The 20421-nt window shown below is 45.2% G+C and overlaps 1 long non-coding RNA gene across 2 annotated transcripts in view; it reads left to right on the forward strand.

Moving 5' to 3' along the window:
- LOC127929212 (uncharacterized) overlaps positions 1-20421 on the forward strand; it is a 53954-nt gene that overhangs the window by 12848 nt on the left and 20685 nt on the right. Inside the window, exon 1 of one of the 2 annotated variants that reach the window (XR_008133905.1) lies at positions 14621-15966. The exons of the other annotated variant lie outside the window; for it this stretch is intronic. This is a non-coding gene — a long non-coding RNA (uncharacterized LOC127929212). Of the gene's footprint in view, positions 1-14620; positions 15967-20421 lie in introns of those variants that run through there. 2 annotated transcript variants of the gene reach the window in all.

The raw sequence follows: 20421 nt of genomic DNA on the forward strand, positions 1-20421 counted from the left end.
TCTCTGTCTCTCTCTGTCTCTCTCTCTCTCTCTCTCTCTCTCTCTCTCTCTCTCTCTGTCTCTCTATCTCTCTGTCTTTCTCTGTCTCTCTATCTCTCTATCTCTCTCTCTCTCTCTCTCTCTCTCTCTCTCTCTCTTTCTCTGTCTCTCTCTGTCTCTCTCTCTCTTTGTCTCTCTCTGTCTCTCTGTCTCTCTCTCTCTCTCTCTCTCTCTCTCTCTCTCTCTCTCTCTCCCTCTCTCTCTCTCTGTCTCTCTGTCTCTCTCTCTCTCTCTCTCTGTCTCTGTCTCTGTCTCTCTCTCTCTTTATTTCACATGTCTTCCTCTCTTGTCTCGCTCTCTCTCAGCTCTCCTTCCTTCCTTCCTTCTCTCTCTCTCTCTCTTTCTCAAACTGTATATTAAAACATTGCGTAATGTGTGTGTGTGTATCTTTGTGAATGTGTGTCTGCCGTCCTGTGCCAGTGTGTGGGTGGTCCTCACGGCTGGCTTGAAGGTAATCCTCTGTCACATAAATCAGTGTCCGGGCACGGGCCTTCAGGGGCTTGGGGCTGGTGGAGGACTGGGCTCGGGCCCCCAGGGGCTTGGGGCTGGTGGAGGACTGGGCTCGTGCCCCCAGGGGCTTGGGACTGATGGAGGACTGGGCTCGGGCCCCCAGGGGCTTGGGGCTGATGGAGGACTGGGCTCGGGCCCCCAGGGGCTTGGGGCTGGTGGAGGACTGGGCTTCGGCCCCCAGGGGCTTGGGGCCGGTGGAGGCCTGGGCTCAGGCCCCCAGGGGCTTGGGGCTGGTGGAGGACTGGGCTCGGGCTCCCAAGGGCTTGGGGCTGGTGGAGGCCTGGGCTCGGGTCACAGTGTGGCAGTGTGACCACCAGAAGAGCGGTGCTAGTAGACCCACACCAATGCCCAGTCCCTTCCATGCTGCCCTGCCCACACCTCAGCTATCGACACGGCTACTAAACCAACTCTGCCTGCCTGGCTGCACTCACAAAACAGCTCCACCTACACAACAATGATTCAATAACTAAATGAACCACACTGAAATATGAGGCGATATTCATAACTGATGTGGTGGACCAATGTGTGACTCAGTTGGTAGGGCATGGTGTTTACAACGACAAGGATGGTGGGTTCGATTCCCTCTGGGGTCACCTGTATGAACAACCTGTACGCAAGACAGTAAGGCCTATTCTAAGACTTTGTAGTCAGAGCTTAAAAGCATTTCATAAAGTTTCAACCTTACATGTACAATTTTCACAGCATTTCTGTTAACAACGACATTATTGTTCAGAAACCTTTCTTTGTGACCGTTTCCCTCTGTTTGTTTACTTATGGACTACCATATTAGTAAGCCCACTCTCTGCTAACCTGGTTGGAGTGGCCTGTGACAGCACTCTGGATGGCACTCTGACTTGCCTCAAATGATGTTGTCTGACTGAAAGTGTCAAGATTAAAGCCACTGGTCTTTGTTGAAGCTACCTACCTCTCTGTGCAATGAGGGTGAGGAGGAGGAAGATGAAGGCTTGCCCTGTCTGGCCGACTCTCTGTCCTTTTATCTAGGGAGATTGCATGCAGCTCTCACGCTGCAGACCTTAAACCCTCGGATGCACTGTAGCGGCTCAAAGAGCTCCGGCGTTCATAAAGATAATGCTTTTTGTATTGTTTGGAATAGTAACACTCCATCTAGATGGAGATAGAAACAACAGGCACAAGTGGAGAGATGGAGAGAGACGAATAAAAAGCAGAAGATGAAAGGAGAGAGGTAAAGAGAGAGAGAGAGAGGGATCACGCTCATCCACATCCCTCTTTGGATTTGATGGACCTCATAATAACATGCTCACACACAAATGGACTCAGAGTGGCCCCATCATTGGCCCCCAGTGGCCCCCCCTCTGTGCATCTTGACCGATGGAAGCCGCGATGCAGAAATGCAATTTGTTCCTTTGTCTGACTATGATCACAGAGGGAGGTTGTACTGTTTTTTTTGGTTGTTTTTAAAAAAAAACTTTTTTTCTTGTTGCTGTCGCTGGAGTGCAATTTATTTTGATGAGCAGGTGGTCTCTTTTGAATCTCTCATACGGCACTTTTTTAGCTTTCACCTGTGGCGTGCGGGTCTTTCAGTCCGAGTCAGTCATGTAGGCTAGGATTAGAGAGGAGGAGGAGGAGGAGAAGAGGGAGGAGGAGTGTAAGGGGTGTTGTGGAGGACCTTAGCGCCCTGCAGTCAGAGTCATGCCAAGTCGAGATTAAATGGAGTATTTTGTCTCAGACTGGCTCTGAAAGGCCTGAACCGGGCCTCCAGAAGGCTTTTGTGGTGACCAAGGGAAGAGGGCTGAGACATGGTTCTGTGGATAAGGCCCTGCGGAGCGGGGTAGTCCCTAGGCCCAGCAGGTAAAGCTTTGTGGGACAGGACAGACAGACAAGGACAGGGAGGGGGAAGGAGGGAAGGAGTCGCTGTCTCAGCGCTTTTCCACCTTGGATCAGAAGTGTGGAGAAGGAGAGAAAGGGTGGATTAGAGAGAAAGAGAGATGTTTTGGTGCGATGGCTTTGCTCATCTACAGACCAGCTCCGCACAATGTGTGTGTGTGTGTGTGTGTGTGTGTGTGTGTGTGTGTGTGTGTGTGTGTGCGTGCGTGCGTGCGTGCGTGCGTGCGTGCGTGCGTGCGTGCGTGCGTGCGTGCGTGTGTCCATGACTCACCTCTGCCCCAGCAGGCCTCTCATCAGAGACACAGTGAAACATGCTGCCTGATGTCCTCTGAATATCTACCCCAGTAAGACACAGTGAAACATGCTGCCTGATGTCCTCTGAATAGCTACCCCAGTAAGACACAGTGAAACATGCTGCCTGATGTCCTCTGAATAACTACCCCAGTAAGACACAGTGAAACATGCTGCCTGATGTCCTCTGAATAGCTACCCCAGTAAGACACAGTGAAACATGCTGCCTGATGTCCTCTGAATAACTACCCCAGTAAGACACAGTGAAACATGCTGCCTGATGTCCTCTGAATATCTACCCCAGTAAGACACAGTGAAACATGCTGCCTGATGTCCTCTGAATAACTACCCCAGTAAGACACAGTGAAACATGCTGCCTGATGTCCTCTGAATAACTACCCCAGTAAGACACAGTGAAACATGCTGCCTGATGTCCTCTGAATAATTACCCCAGTAAGACACAGTGAAACATGCTGCCTGATGTCCTCTGAATAATTACCCCAGTAAGACACAGTAAAACATGCTGCCTGATGTCCTCTGAATAATTACCCCAGTAAGACACAGTGAAACATGCTGCCTGATGTCCTCTGAATAACTACCCCAGTAAGACACAGTGAAACATGCTGCCTGATGTCCTCTGAATATCTACCCCAGTAAGACACAGTGAAACATGCTGCCTGATGTCCTCTGAATAACTACCCCAGTAAGACACAGTGAAACATGCTACCTGATGTCCTCTGAATAACTACCCCAGTAAGACACAGTGAAACATGCTGCCTGATGTCCTCTGAATAACTACCCCAGTAAGACACAGTGAAACATGCTGCCTGATGTCCTCTGAATAACTACCCCAGTAAGACACAGTGAAACATGCTACCTGATGTCCTCTGAATAACTACCCCAGTAAGACACAGTGAAACATGCTGCCTGATGTCCTCTGAATAACTACCCCAGTAAGACACAGTGAAACATGCTACCTGATGTCCTCTGAATAACTACCCCAGTAAGACACAGTGAAACATGCTGCCTGATGTCCTCTGAATAACTACCCCAGTAAGACACAGTGAAACATGCTGCCTGATGTCCTCTGAATAACTACCCCAGTAAGACACAGTAAAACATGCTGCCTGATGTCCTCTGAATAACTACCCCAGTAAGACACAGTGAAACATGCTGCCTGATGTCCTCTGAATAACTACCCCAGTAAGACACAGTGAAACATGCTGCCTGATGTCCTCTGAATAACTACCCCAGTAAGACACAGTGAAACATGCTACCTGATGTCCTCTGAATAACTACCCCAGTAAGACACAGTGAAACATGCTGCCTGATGTCCTCTGAATAACTACCCCAGTAAGACACAGTGAAACATGCTGCCTGATGTCCTCTGAATAACTACCCCAGTAAGACACAGTAAAACATGCTACCTGATGTCCTCTGAATATCTACCCCAGTGAGACACAGTGAAATATACTGCCTGATGTCCTCTGAATAACTACCCCAGTAAGACACAGTGAAACATGCTGCATGATGTCCTCTGAATATCTACCCCAGTAAGACACAGTAAAACATGCTGCCTGATGTCCTCTGAATAACTACCCCAGTAAGACACAGTGAAACATGCTGCCTGATGTCCTCTGAATAACTACCCCAGTAAGACACAGTGAAACATGCTGCCTGATGTCCTCTGAATATCTACCCCAGTAAGACACAGTGAAACATGCTACCTGATGTCCTCTGAATATCTACCCCAGTAAGACACAGTTAAGCATGCTGCCTGATGTCCTCTGAATAACTACCCCAGTAAGACACAGTGAAACATGCTGCCTGATGTCCTCTGAATAACTACCCCAGTAAGACACAGTGAAACATGCTGCCTGATGTCCTCTGAATAACTACCCCAGTAAGACACAGTGAAACATGCTGCCTGATGTCCTCTGAATATCTACCCCGGTAAGACACAGTGAAACATGCTACCTGATGTCCTCTGAATAACTACCCCAGTAAGACACAGTAAAACATGCTGCCTGATGTCCTCTGAATAACTACCCCGGTAAGACACAGTGAAACATGCTGCCTGATGTCCTCTGAATAACTACCCCAGTAAGACACAGTAAAACATGCTGCCTGATGTCCTCTGAATAACTACCCCAGTAAGACACAGTGAAACATGCTGCCTGATGTCCTCTGAATAACTACCCCAGTAAGACACAGTGAAACATGCTGCCTGATGTCCTCTGAATATCTACCCCAGTAAGACACAGTGAAACATGCTGCCTGATGTCCTCTGAATATCAGTGAAACATGCCCCATGTAAGACACAGTGAAACATGCTGCCTGATGTCCTCTGAATAACTACCCCAGTAAGACACAGTGAAACATGCTGCCTGATGTCCTCTGAATATCTACCCCAGTAAGACACAGTGAAACATGCTGCCTGATGTCCTCTGAATAACTACCCCAGTAAGACACAGTGAAACATGCTGCCTGATGTCCTCTGAATAACTACCCCAGTAAGACACAGTGAAACATGCTGCCTGATGTCCTCTGAATAACTACCCCAGTAAGACACAGTGAAACATGCTGCCTGATGTCCTCTGAATAACTACCCCAGTAAGACACAGTGAAACATGCTGCCTGATGTCCTCTGAATAACTACCCCAGTAAGACACAGTGAAACATGCTGCCTGATGTCCTCTGAATAACTACCCCAGTAAGACACAGTGAAACATGCTGCCTGATGTCCTCTGAATAACTACCCCAGTAAGACACAGTGAAACATGCTGCCTGATGTCCTCTGAATAACTACCCCAGTAAGACACAGTGAAACATGCTGCCTGATGTCCTCTGAATAACTACCCCAGTAAGACACAGTGAAACATGCTGCCTGATGTCCTCTGAATATCTACCCCAGTAAGACACAGTGAAACATGCTGCCTGATGTCCTCTGAATAATTACCCCAGTAAGACACAGTGAAACATGCTGCCTGATGTCCTCTGAATAACTACCCCAGTAAGACACAGTGAAACATGCTGCCTGATGTCCTCTGAATATCTACCCCAGTAAGACACAGTGAAACATGCTGCCTGATGTCCTCTGAATATCTACCCCAGTAAGACACAGTGAAACATGCTGCCTGATGTCCTCTGAATATCTACCCCAGTAAGACACAGTGAAACATGCTGCCTGATGTCCTCTGAATATCTACCCCAGTAAGACACAGTGAAACATGCTGCCTGATGTCCTCTGAATAACTACCCCAGTAAGACACAGTGAAACATGCTGCCTGATGTCCTCTGAATATCTACCCCAGTAAGACACAGTGAAACATGCTGCCTAATGTCCTCTGAATATCTACCCCAGTAAGACACAGTGAAACATGCTGCCTAATGTCCTCTGAATATCTACCCCAGTAAGACACAGTGAAACATGCTGCCTGATGTCCTCTGAATATCTACCCCAGTAAGACACAGTGAAACATGCTGCCTGATGTCCTCTGAATAACTACCCCAGTAAGACACAGTGAAACATGCTGCCTGATGTCCTCTGAATATCTACCCCAGTAAGACACAGTGAAACATGCTGCCTGATGTCCTCTGAATATCTACCCCAGTAAGACACAGTGAAACATGCTGCCTGATGTCCTCTGAATATCTACCCCAGTAAGACACAGTGAAACATGCTGCCTGATGTCCTCTGAATATCTACCCCAGTAAGACACAGTGAAACATGCTGCCTGATGTCCTCTGAATAACTACCCCAGTAAGACACAGTGAAACATGCTGCCTGATGTCCTCTGAATAACTACCCCAGTAAGACACAGTGAAACATGCTGCCTGATGTCCTCTGAATAACTACCCCAGTAAGACACAGTAAAACATGCTACCTGATGTCCTCTGAATATCTACCCCAGTAAGACACAGTAAAACATGCTGCCTGATGTCCTCTGAATAACTACCCCAGTAAGACACAGTGAAACATGCTGCCTGATGTCCTCTGAATAACTACCCCAGTAAGACACAGTGAAACATGCTGCCTGATGTCCTCTGAATAACTACCCCAGTAAGACACAGTAAAACATGCTACCTGATGTCCTCTGAATAACTACCCCAGTAAGACACAGTAAAACATGCTGCCTGATGTCCTCTGAATAACTACCCCAGGAAGACACAGTAAAACATGCTGCCTGATGTCCTCTGAATAGCTACCCCAGTAAGACACAGTGAAACATGCTGCCTGATGTCCTCTGAATAACTACCCCAGTAAGACACAGTAAAACATGCTACCTGATGTCCTCTGAATAACTACCCCAGTAAGACACAGTAAAACATGCTACCTGATGTCCTCTGAATATCTACCCCAGTAAGACACAGTAAAACATGCTACCTGATGTCCTCTGAATATCTACCCCAGTAAGACACAGTAAAACATGCTACCTGATGTCCTCTGAATAACTACCCCAGTAAGACACAGTAAAACATGCTACCTGATGTCCTCTGAATATCTACCCCAGTAAGACACAGTAAAACATGCTACCTGATGTCCTCTGAATAACTACCCCAGTAAGACACAGTAAAACATGCTACCTGATGTCCTCTGAATATCTACCCCAGTAAGACACAGTAAAACATGCTACCTGATGTCCTCTGAATAGCCACCATATCATGTATACTAACACGTTTAATAACATGCATACTATCATGTATACTATCATGTTTAATAACATTTATAATATAATGTATACTATCATGTATACTATCATGTTTAATAACATTTATAATATAATGTATACTATCATGTATACTATCATGTTTAATAACATTTATAATATAATGTATACTATCATGTATACTATCATGTATACTAACACGTTTAATAACATGCATACTATCATGTATACTATCATGTATACTATCATGTTTAATAACATTTATAATATAATGTATACTATCATGTATACTATCATGTTTAATAACATTTATAATATAATGTATACTATCATGTATACTATCATGTTTAATAACATTTATAATATAATGTATACTATCATGTATACTATCATGTTTAATATCATGTATACTGTCATGTATACTATCATGTATACTATCATGTATTTGTCGAAGCATCTTTGGCAGTAATTACAACCTAGAGTCTTCTTGGGTATGATGCTACAAGCTTGGCACACCTGTATTTGGGAAGTTTCTCGTTTTTTAGTACCCTTCCCCAGATCTGTGCCTCAACACAGTCCTGTCTTCGAGTTCTACGGACAATTCCTTCGACCTCACGGCTTGGATTTTGCTCTGACATGTACTGTCAACTGTGGGACCTTATAAAGACAGGTGTGTGCCTTTCCAAATCATGTCCAATCAGTTGAATTTACCCAAGGTGGAGTCCAATCAAGTTGTAGAAACTTCTCAAGGATGTAATCAATGGAAACAGGATGCACCTGAGCTCAATTTCGAGTCTCATAGCAAAGGGTCTGAATATTTATGTAAATACGATATTTCAAGGGGTCAAGGGGTCTGAATACTTTCCGAATGCACTGTATAATATATAATGTTGAATATTATGTATAATAGTTTGTATAATACAGTATATTATTATAATCTAATTATAATCCTGACTAAATAGCATCATCCCTGGGTGATGTCATCTAGGATCGAACTGTCCCAAATGGCACCCTTGTTCCTATATAGTCCACTTCCTTTGACCAGGGCCTATAGGGCTCTGGTCAAAGTAGTGCACAATATAGGGAACAGGGTGCAATTTAGGAAACAGACTCTGTCTCAGTGAGGATCAAGACTCTTCAAGACCTTCTCGTCTTAATCAAAGCAAATCGTTTTCTCTTTGATTGTTCCACTGCTCTGAGGTTTGTCCTCCCAGTGTTTGTCATGGAGGTTTCACTAGTGGCTGCTGGCTCTGATAAACATTGAGGGATTGGATCATTGGATCATTGGATCCAGACCCGGCCGTGGCCCGGAGGGCCGCCACATGGTACAAAGCTGGGTTATGGAGGGTTAGTCATTTGTTTATGAGTAATTTTTGCCCTATTCCTAATCCCTCCAGGTGGGATTAACGATTGTTTTCGTCATCCCACCTTTTTCCACTGGCCCCAGACGTTTGTATATTGAAGTGGAATATTTTAGTTGGGCATGTTGCCTGGTGTGTGTGTGTGTGTGTTCCCCTGGGATGTAGAGATGCTATCACAGAGGCATGGCACTACCATGGCATATTGATAGGAAACTGGGAGGGATATTGTTTCATCCTGTGCCTCTTCTCCTCTCCTCTGGCTGACTGGTTGAAGGTGTTTTGGGGGTTTAATCACTGAGCCATCACGGAAGTGTGGTTTTCAGAACATCCTGGGACTGGAGGCCCTGTAGGATCTGCTTAATCAAAGACGCTGGTCTGTCAGTGTGGCGTCACGACGAACTGAAATGTGTGATGTCATAAAAGGGGGACAGGAAGTGCAGGACCGGACTATCTCGTTTGGGGCCTTGGGACACAGACCTTTTTTGTATTGGAATCAGCGAACAGACTGCGTTTCAACATATGGTGCAGAGAGAGAAATGTGCACTTAATGTAATGCTATTATACACACTTAATGTAATGCTATTATACACACTTAATGTAATGCTATTATACACATTTTGTCATGAGGCTAAGAGAAAATGTTTTCATTTACAACCCATATTTCCTGCAAATGTACACTTTTTGACACAGGGCAGAGAAAAATATGATGTTTTATAGCTCATCTCATGCTTTTGTTCACATTTTGCCATTATGCATGAGATAAAATGTTGCAATTTTAAATCTAATTACCTGCTATTACTGGGGTGTATGTTGCTATCATATGCTATCTGGGGTTGGGGGCTCCCTGGAGGTTGGGGGCCCAGGGGGAAGTGTCCTCGTTTGGAAAATCGGCCCTGAGGAAGTGATGATGAGCGGTTCAACAATTAGTGCTATCCGGAATCCTTGGGACGTCCCTACCCTAAACCCTAAACCCTAAACCCTAACCTTAACCATAATCCTTACCTAACCTTAACCTTAACCATAACCCTTACCTAACCTTAACCATAACCCTTACCTAACCTTAACCTTAACCATAACCCTTACCTACCCTAAACCCTAACCTTAACCATAATCCTTACCTAACCCTAACCTTAACCATAACCCTTACCTAACCTTAACCCTAACCCATACCTAACCTTAACCATAACCCTTACCTAACCTTAACCATAACCCTTACGTAACCTTAACCATAACCCTTACCTAACCTTAACCCTAACCCATACCTAACCTTAACCATAACCCTTACCTAACCTTAACCATAACCCTTACCTAACCTTAACCATAACCCTTACCTAACCTTAACCATAACCCTTACCTAACCTTAACCATAACCCTTACCTAACGTTAACCATAACCCTTACCTAACCTTAACCCTCACTTTAACCATTTTAAATGTCAACTTCAATGGGGTGACATCAGAGTTGGGACGTCCCAAGGATTCTGTTTAGACTTTGTCGTGGTTCAACTGAACTTTGTTGACATCCAGAATCAGAGGTTTTGACTAGAAGAGATGCCACTAATGTCAGAAGTAACGTTTCGTAGCAGGTTAGGAGAATTTACACAGCAGGTTATGTAACAGGTTAGGAAAAGGGTTAGCATTAGCTACAATGCAAAACTTCTCCCAGAAGTGACTCCTCCAACTCCAATCCTTCGCCATTAGTGGGGAAAATGCAAAACTGATCTAAGATCAGCTCAGTGAAAGGAATGACCTACAGTTTATGTTTGGGAATGGAAAGGGATGTTGTTTACTGCTAAGATTATTTAGCTTGACCTTTTGGATTTCATCATTGGAATTGATCCTGAACACACTGCTATTTTCTGAGTTGAGAAAAATCTACACCCCAGAAACACACACACACACACACACACACACACACACACACACACACACACACACACACACACACACACACACACACACACACACACACACACACACACACACACACACACACAATAAAAAAGTGACAGATACATACTGTGTAATTATATCTGTTTATGTGTGTGAGCTATGGGGTCACAGGGTCGCAGAGGACCTCTTGTGGCTTTTTGGAATAGTTGACACCATGCAATCAGCAAATCCCTTCTCACCATAGAGTTGTGGGATATTTGGGCATGATTTACATATATAGAGGGAACAATCTTACTCCAAGTTCAACAACAACACGACACACTCAATAATTCTGTGACAGAATGGATCCCATCCCTTTGGATGTGGAGGCAGATGATTGGTCCGGTGTGACAATGGAATACTGCCTGTTCAACCTCCAGTCCACATGGTGTGTGTGTGTGTGTGTGTGTGTGTGTGTGTGTGTGTGTGTGTGTGTGTGTGTGTGTGTGTGTGTGTGTGTGTGTGTGTGTGTGTGTGTGTGTGTGTGTGTGTGTGTGTGTGTGTGTGTGTGTGTGTGTGTGTGTGTGTGTGTGTCTCTGTCCCACCATGTATGTGTGTGTGTGTTTGACTCACCACACATAGTAGCCGTCCCTCTGAATAGCAGCTGAAGCTTCATATGGGGTCATGATTAATTGGTGTTGGACTGAAGATGAGTGAAGAGTGAAGATGTGCTCCACCATGCATGTCCTGCTTAGTGTCCTGCTAGGATCCTCTTGTCTGCACCGCACCAAGCCTTTTAATTGGATAGAAAAAGTCACAGTCTCCTGGTTCAACTGTCCCCTGTGGTACCTGAATGGGGGGGTCGTTGCCCCTGCATCTCTGGGGGGTTAAACCCTGTCCCCTGTCTGTGACCCCGTTTCTCTTTTTGGCGCCATACTTCTTAACTTCTCTCTCGCTCTCTCTGTTTCTCTCTCTCTCTCTCTGTCTCTATTTCTCTCTCTCGCTGTCTCTATTTCTCTCTCTGTCTCTGTCTCTCTTTCTCTGTCTCTGTCTCTCTGTCTCTCTTTCTGTCTCTATTCTCTCTCTCTCTCTCTCTCTCTCTCTGTCTCTATTTCTCTCTCTCTCTGTCTCTATTTCTATCTCTCTCTGCCTCTGTGTCTCTCTTTCTCTGTCTCTCTCTGTCTCTCTTTCTCTGTCTCTGTCTCTCTGTCTCTCTTTCTGTCTCTCTCACTCTCTCTCTCTCTCTCTCTCTCTCTCTTCGCTGTCTCTATTTCTATCTCTCTCTGCCTCTGTGTCTCTCTTTCTCTGTCTCTCTCTGTCTCTCTTTCTCTGTCTCTGTCTCTCTGTCTCTCTTTCTGTCCCTCTCTCTCTCTCTCTCTCTCTCTCTCTCTCTCTCTCTCTCTCTCTCTCTCTCTCTCTCTCTCTCTCTCTCTCTCTCTCTCTCATTCTCAATTCAATTCAATTCAATTCAATATAAGTGGTTTTATTGACATGGGAAACATATTATAACATTGTCAAAGCAAGTGAAATAGATAATAAGCAGAAGTGAAATAAACAATACAAATTAACAGTAAACATGACACTCACAGAAGTTCCAAAAGAATAAAGACATTACAAATGTCATATTATGTATATATATAGTTCAAAAGGGAAAATAAATAAACATAAACATGGGTTGTATTGACTATGGTGTTTGTTCTTCACTGGTTGCCCTTTTCTCGTGGCAACAGGTCACAAATATTGCTGCTGTGATGTCACACTGTGGTATTTCACCCAGTAGATATGGGAGTTTATCAAAATTGGATTTGTTTTCAAATTCTTTGTGGATCTGTGTAATATGGGGAACATATGTCTCTAATATGGCCATACATTTGGCAGGAGGTTAGGAAGTGCATCTCAGTTTCCACCTCATTTGTGGTCAGTGAGCACATAGTCTGTCTTCTCTTGAGACCCAGGTCTGCCTACGGCGGCCTTTCTCAATATCAAGGCTATGCTCACTGAGTCTGTACATAGTCAAAGCTTTCCTTAAGTTTGGGTCAGTCACAGTGGTCAGGTATTCTGCCACTGTGTACTGTCTGTTCAGAGCCAAATATCATTCTAGTTTGCTTAGTTTTTTTGTTGATTCTTTCCAATGTGTCAAGTAATGATCTTTTTGTTTTCTCATGATTTGGTTGGGTCTAATTGTGTTGCTTTGTGGGGTCTGTTTGTGTTTTTGTTTGGTCCCAGGACCAGCTTGCTTAGGGGACTCTTCTCCAGGTTCGTCTCTCTGTAGGTGATGGCTTTGTTATGGAAGGTTTGGGAATCACTTCCTTTAGGGGACTCTTCTCCAGGTTCGTCTCTCTGTAGGTGATGGCTTTGTTATGGAAGGTTTGGGAATCACTTCCTTTAGGGGACTCTTCTCCAGGTTCGTCTCTCTGTAGGTGATGGCTTTGTTATGGAAGGTTTGGGAATAACTTCCTTTAGGGGACTCTTCTCCAGGTTCATCTCTCTGTAGGTGATGGCGTTGTTATGGAAGGTTTGGGAATCACTTCCTTTAGGGGACGCTTCTCCAGGTTCGTCTCTCTGTAGGTGATGGCGTTGTTATGGAAGGTTTGGGAATCACTTCCTTTTAGGTGGTTGTACTATTTAACAGCTCTTTTCTGGATTTTGATCATTAGTGGGTATCGGCCTAATTCTGCTGGGTTATTCAACTGATTCAAGTATTTTTGGCCAGATCCTGATTGGTATATCGTATTGTATGTTCCTGTTGATGGCATAGAAGGCCCTTCTGCCTTAGAGCTGATGTTTAGGCCTGATGTTTGTATTTTGTGTGCTCTAGGGCAACGGTGTCTCGATTAAATTTGTATCGTGGTCTTTGCGACTGGACCTTTTTTGGAACACCATTTTATGTACTGTCAGGGCCCAGGTCTCTCCCTCTCTCTCACACTCCTTCTTCTTATCAAAAACAGTCAACTTTTAACCCCAATTCACAAACTTTAACATCTTTCCTAATTAAAAAGGCAACATTTTATTTATGTGTTATTTATGTGTAAATCAATCTTTATTTGTTTCTGTCTTTTATTAGATGAGAGTTTTGAAGGTGATTCTTGTTCCCAGTAGGCGATGTCAGGAAGGCCTCTGAAAACCCAAACGTTTCAACACCTTTTCATATCCCTTACCCAGCCAGTGTTTGTGTGAGTGTCTGCAACCCCAGAGCTTGGCAGTCCTGGGCTGTCAGCAAGGGGACACGCCTGCCTCCGTTGACCTGATTGGTGCTTCCAGACTGGGCTTCACAGGCCCCTCTACACCCCCCTCTGATGCATCTGACCAGCCAGTGTTCCCTAAACACCAGTCACTTTGTTACATGGTCTCATTATAATACATCGAAATTGTGACGTTTAACCAATTTGTCACCCAAGTTGACACATTAGCTACAGTATATGTCACTAACCCTCCATCTTGTATCAGCTCTGTTCCTTAGACCTGAATGAGAACACTGATCACAGCAACATGCAACCATTGAAGTTACATGTCAGTTTATTTGCCATATTAGTGATAAATGTCCCTTACCCTCCACATTGGCTGTATCAGCAGTATTGTGTATGGACCTGATTTGAGATCACTCTGACCACACCATGGGGTGAATGAGGCTCCGCCTTGCTCCTGGTTGTAATCCTCCTACCCTTTAAACCATAATGGGAAACATGTGTTCTCTGTAGGGTATAGCGCACCCGGGCCCACCCTGAAAGACAACGCTGTTTACCTCCTGCTCTAAAACTCAGATATCACTACACAAACCATACTACCTAACCTGTTCTATGACAACAGCTCCTGTGACCAACTCTGAGGCCTGGGAGGTTGGAGGTGCACCGCCATTAGTTCACAACTAGTCTATCCAGTAACAGTGAAGAGTAGAAGGTTTGTTATTTGGCTATTTGATTAGGATCCCCATTAGCTGTTGCTACTGCAGGAGCTACTCTTCCTGGGGTCCACACAGAACACAAAACACGTCATAATACATTAACAGACTAGAACAGCTGAAGGACTGAGCTGCATTAATAAAGTCCTGAAAGGAAGATGGATAAACATGTACTGTCGAATGCTGCCGCAGTTTCTCGGAGAACAATGTTTTGACCTGAAGGTCTCCGTCAGTCTCACTGCCGTGACCTTTCTGAGACACAAGGAGACTAGAGGACGTCGTTGGTGACGTTGGGTACAATCGGGTCGTCAAGAGTAATCTGGAATGATCCGAGAAAGTCAAGGAGATATGGTGAATTCCTACTCCCTGGACTATTCACAAAGCTTCTCACCTTGTAAAACTCTACGCACAACAAGAATGTTTTCTTTCCACATTATCCAGCTACAAAGTGAAAGTAGGCCAGCATGGTGTAATTGGTCTGTTTTATTAAAGGCCTCACCGCTATTATCGTCCTGTCTGTCTCTTTCCACACCTCATTGACTTATGGGTCAGAGTTTTGCCATTGATAATTGCAGGTCTTGGCCCTAGTGTGATAGGATAGATGGTCCCAGACTCTGCATTTCTCTCTCTCTCTCGTATTCTGAGGTGATACTGTGGTTACATGATGGTTTTCTGTGGCTGGGCAGTAGATGTGGTGTGAAACAGGAGCCAGTAAGCTATGTGCCAGCCCTTTGTCTAGGAAATGCCCTCCGGATGAAGATCGATCATTTCTTCACTGCTGTGCTGCTGAGGAATGTCCACTGATGAATGAGCCTGCCTCTGTTTCATCCAAAATATCATCTATTTATCTTGTTTGAAAAAATTGAAGTTTAAATCATATTTATCTGAAAGATAATTCATAAAATCTTGTTATTATCATCACATGGACTAACCCATAAGTTATTATTGGGGCTGTCAGTTATTCAGTTAACTCCAGTTCACTTGTCATTTTAGTGCACTATATATTGTTTTTATTGTGATTAAATACATTGTCTGAAAGCGTTCATAATACACTGAAAACATCCCACATACATCATCTATACGTCTACAAACAACAATGCAATGTCCAAACAAGTTGTCATTGAGGTTAAAGAAAGTGTGCTTTATCTATGTACCTGATTTTGCTAACTGTTACTTTGTACAAAATCAAGACGTCAATATTCTTGTAACGCTTTTTGTTTAAAAAACTTTCTGAAATGTTCCTATTGTTTGACAGCCCTAATGATTACATGAGATCTGTAGTGTATGGTGAGATGTCACTGTGTGTTAGAGGTGGTAGAGCAGGGAGTTGAGCCACCAGCCAGGCCTTGACTCTGGCTCTCTGACTCACTGTCCTGACCAGGTCTGGCAGCTAGGTGATCTGGGGGATGACTGAAGACGTCTGATGTCCCCTCCCTGTCAGGGGTTCAACTGTTCTCTGAGGTCTGGTTCCCTTCCCTTCCCCAGCCTATCCTATAGTCCTCCTCTTCCTCCTCTTTATCCAGGCATGTCATTGGCTCAGCTCTTATCTGAGCGCTCTCTGCAACCCAAACTGGGATCCGGCCCCCCCCACCACACGCACACGCACAGTCACACACACACACACACACACACACACACACACACACACACACACACACACACACACACACACACACACACACACACACACACACACACACACACACACACACACACACACACACACACACACACACACACACACACACACACGAAGATCTCAGATGAAAAGTCAGGTCCCTGTTGAGTGAGGGAGACCCAGTCTGTGAACTCTCCAGAGGGGCTGACAGAACCCTCCACACTCCCTCCCAGGAGAACAGAGGCAGACAGCCCCTCGGGGCCACCTGCACCTCCACACGCCCCTGCTCTGACCTTCATATGTTGACACTGTACCACACTCAGCAGCAGACACAGTTATCTCACAGTGGCTGCTTAAAGGGCTGAGGTTCTGTTTTGGTTACGTTTCCACACACAAAAAAAGGAAGATGTCAAACAGGTCTCTTTCTTGCCTGGAAAGCCGTGCTTGTGTGAGGTCATCGAGGATAGAGGATATTAACGGATATAGGTGGGTGGCAGGTAACCTAGCGGTTAAGAGCCAGTTGGGCCTGTAACCGAAAGGTCGCTGGTAAGAATCCCGAGCCGACAAGGTGAACAATCTGCCGGTGTGCCCTTGAGCAAGGCACTTAACCCTAATTCTGCCTGTAAAATGCTCTGGATAAGAGCGTGTGCTAAAATGTACGTGTAATTGAATGCTGTTTGTCTGTCTAGTACATTTAATCTCTGAATGAGAGGCATTATAGTTCATATCCATATGTACACTACGCCTGCACATGCCTGTAGTTTCAATTACTACTGTAGATAATGAATAGTAAACCTGTAAACGCTCCATCAGATAGTTTGGCCTGATGTTATCTAGGCCTATCTATGATGGGTGGTAGTGGGGCCAAGGGGACCTTGCTGATTTAGTTGGAGGACCTTTATGACGGTGCCTAGCCTCCTGATTAGCAGCATGGAGTCTCATGTTGAGGCTGCAGGCGAAGGAGACTTGTATCTTCTCCAAACATCTGTGTTTGATTAAAACAGCCCAGTCCACGGCTCCGTCCCAAACACCACCTTATTCCCTTCATAGTGCACTGCTTTTAACCAGAGCCCTGGGGACCCTGGTAGTCCACTATATCGGGAATACTGTGCCGTTTGGGACACGACCCATATACCTCCATTGCCAGGCAGCCTGGTCCGTCTGTTGTTTCGTCCCTACTGGAAACGCTGAAAGGGGAGAGAAGGGTTCCATATACCTCCATTGCCAGGCAGCCTGGTCCGTCTGTTGTTTCGTCCCTACTGGAAATGCTGAAAGGGGAGAGAAGGGTTCCATATGCCTCCATTGCCAGGCAGCCTGGTCCGTCTGTTGTTTCGTCCCTACTGGAAACGCTGAAAGGGGAGAGAAGGGTTCCATATGCCTCCATTGCCAGGCAGCCTGGTCCGTCTGTTGTTTCATCCCTACTGGAAACGCTGAAAGGGGAGAGAAGGGTTCCATATACCTCCAATATGCCTTGATATTTATCACTGAGCTTCTTCACTGTTTCTGTTAATCTAATCTTCAACCAAACCCTGCTACTCTATTTAACTGAATGTAACATGCAGGCTATGGTAACAGTCTGTCAGCAGACACTAATGTTAATCCGCTGAGTGTTCTACGACTTCGAGATTACAGTATGATGATGGAGAACGGCAGTTTAATGGGAATCTTAAATCATTTGGGGTTGATTTCAAAGACAAGGATTAAGCTGGGTCCTGGACTGACAACATATTTAAGGGGCAGTTTCCAGGATGCATTATGCCTAGTCCTAAACTAACATACAAGCTTCATGGAGAATGAACTCTGGTTGATGGTCCAGGACTCGACTTCATCTGTGTTGAGGAAACCGGCCAATGAAGTTCAGTTTGGACTGGGTAGTTAGACTGGGTAGTTGGACGTTTAGAGGAAGAATACATCTATGTTTTCTGTTCATTCTAGCTGCTACACCATATCATTGTTTGGGAACTAGATCAGCATGTGAATCCATCATTTGCTAATTTCCTAAACCTGCCAAACACACTATAAACATGTTTCCAATAGTATAGTGCTGATCTGGGATCAGGACTGAAAAGATGCATGAATACAGGCCTAGGTAATGTTTTATTTTCAACTGAATCTGAACCAAGATTAGTCAGGCAGTGGTTGAGGAATATTGGATGCTGGTTGGTTGGTTATGATTATATGATTGAGGATAGGAAATGAGCACATCTGGCTACAGTACAGAATCTAATAAACCCTGCATCATATCACTCTCTCGTTTCCATCTTGTGTATCAAACCCAAATCAAACTCAATCAGTTAGTCAGCGATTCCTCTTCGACTGATAATCAGAACTACATGTAGATGACCTTCAATAGAAAGGGTTGGGAAGCCTATTTTACCCTTAGGTCTTTGCAGGCTTGTAATGGGAACAACTGATTTGGAGTTTTTAGCATACGACTACAGGGAGCCAGAGTTTGTGGGGCAAAATCTGATTTGTGTGTGTGTGTGTGTGTGTGCGTGCATGCGTGGACCCAAACCCAGAGCTGTAAGTGTGTGTGCGCCTCAGCTAAGAGATTTAATCTGATTTGCCGAAAAGAGTGCGTTGTTTCACATGACTGGTTTAACGGGACTCTGGCACAAGTTTGAACCAGTGTCCCTGAGTTGTGTGCACGTGCTTTCAGGTGCATGTGTTTGTGGATTATGGGTTTCTCCCCTTTTGTCCCTGTTTGTGTCTTGTGTGTGTGTTGGTTGGCTGTAAACCGGTAGAGAGGTTCATGTTTGTAAATGTGTTCCAGTTTGTTGTTGTGTGGTTGGAACGAGGGTGAGAGGTTCATGTTTGTAAAGGTGTTTCAGTTTGTTGTCGTGTGGTTGGAACGAGGGTGAGAGGTTCATGTTTGTAAAGGTGTTTCAGTTTGTTGTCGTGTGGTTGGAACGAGGGTGAGAGGTTCATGTTTGTAAAGGTGTTTCAGTTTGTTGTTGTGTGGTTGGAGCGAGGGTGTAACTGCTCTTTTCAGTTGTTGCTCTTGGGGTTTCAAAGCAGCGTTATTTGGGAAAGTTACATGAAAGTGAAAGTACAGCAAATCAGCTGACAACCAGACATCTGGAACAGAGTTGGGGCTGCAGGACTCTGATACTCGTTCAGGAGTTCACACCTGCCTTTGAATCAGAGCTATATCTAATGGACCACCAGAAATATATCAACCCATTGAAATCATCCTCTGGTTCCAATTCTGGGGAGAGGAATGTAGAGATCCAATCCCTTGAACATCCTGTGTGGATCCCAAATGGCACCCATAGAGAACGATACAGAAAGCATCCCAATTATGGCGTCTGTGAGCACATTTTGAAGTTTTCCATTTTCTTCTTCACCATTGGCTGATCCCTCCTGATGACCCGGTTGGACATGACTCCAACAGCGTCACCAGGAGAGATCAGCCAATGAAGTCCTACCCAGTTGACTACATTAAAATGGTGTAAGCCCTCAAGCCCTGCTAATATAGCTTTTTGGCCACTAGAGGCCTCTATCATTCTCTATGCTGGCACCCTATTCCTTTTATAGTCAACTACTTTTGTCTAGAAAAGTACCGAGAACACGCATTTCTAAAAGTATTAAATATAAAATGTTGACAGTGCCGAGTAAAAACTTAAACATGAACTCACTCACTTTGCTGTATTTGTTGACAGTCTCTCTCTCGTCATGGTTTTAAAAGTTAAGAAATCTCAGAGTATCAACTTTGCTGTAGTTTTCTTTTCCACCTGCTACGTTAGCCTACTGTAGACATGGTAATCTGAGCCATTTGATTGGCCAGACGTAGGCCTATAGTGCACTTGATTTGCTCCCCCCGGGCAGGCCGAGAAGGCAGAGTTTCTACCTTCAGACGTATGAAATTATTCAAAATGGGAACACGTCGCCTCACCCCCCCATCCCCTCACCCCCATCCCCTCTCCCTCATCCCCTCATCTCTTCACCCCCATCCCCTCACCCTCATCCCCTCATCTCTTCACCCCCATCCCCTCACCCTCATCCCCTCATCTCTTCACCCCCATCCCCTCATCCCCTCATCTCTTCACCCTCATCCCCTCACCCCCCCATCCCCTCATCTCTTCACCCCCATCCCCTCACCCTCATCCCCTCATCTCTTCACCCCCATCCCCTCACCCTCATCCCCTCATCTATTCACCCCCATCCCCTCACCCTCATCCCCTCACCCCCCATCCCATCACCCTCATCCCCTCATCTCTTCACCCCCATCCCCTCACCCTCATCCCCTCATCTCTTCACCCCCATCCCCTGACCCGCATCCCCTCATCTCTTCACCC

Source organism: Oncorhynchus keta, unplaced genomic scaffold (genome assembly GCF_023373465.1).
Source record: "Oncorhynchus keta strain PuntledgeMale-10-30-2019 unplaced genomic scaffold, Oket_V2 Un_scaffold_5814_pilon_pilon, whole genome shotgun sequence".
Classification (NCBI taxonomy): Eukaryota; Metazoa; Chordata; class Actinopteri; order Salmoniformes; family Salmonidae; genus Oncorhynchus; species Oncorhynchus keta.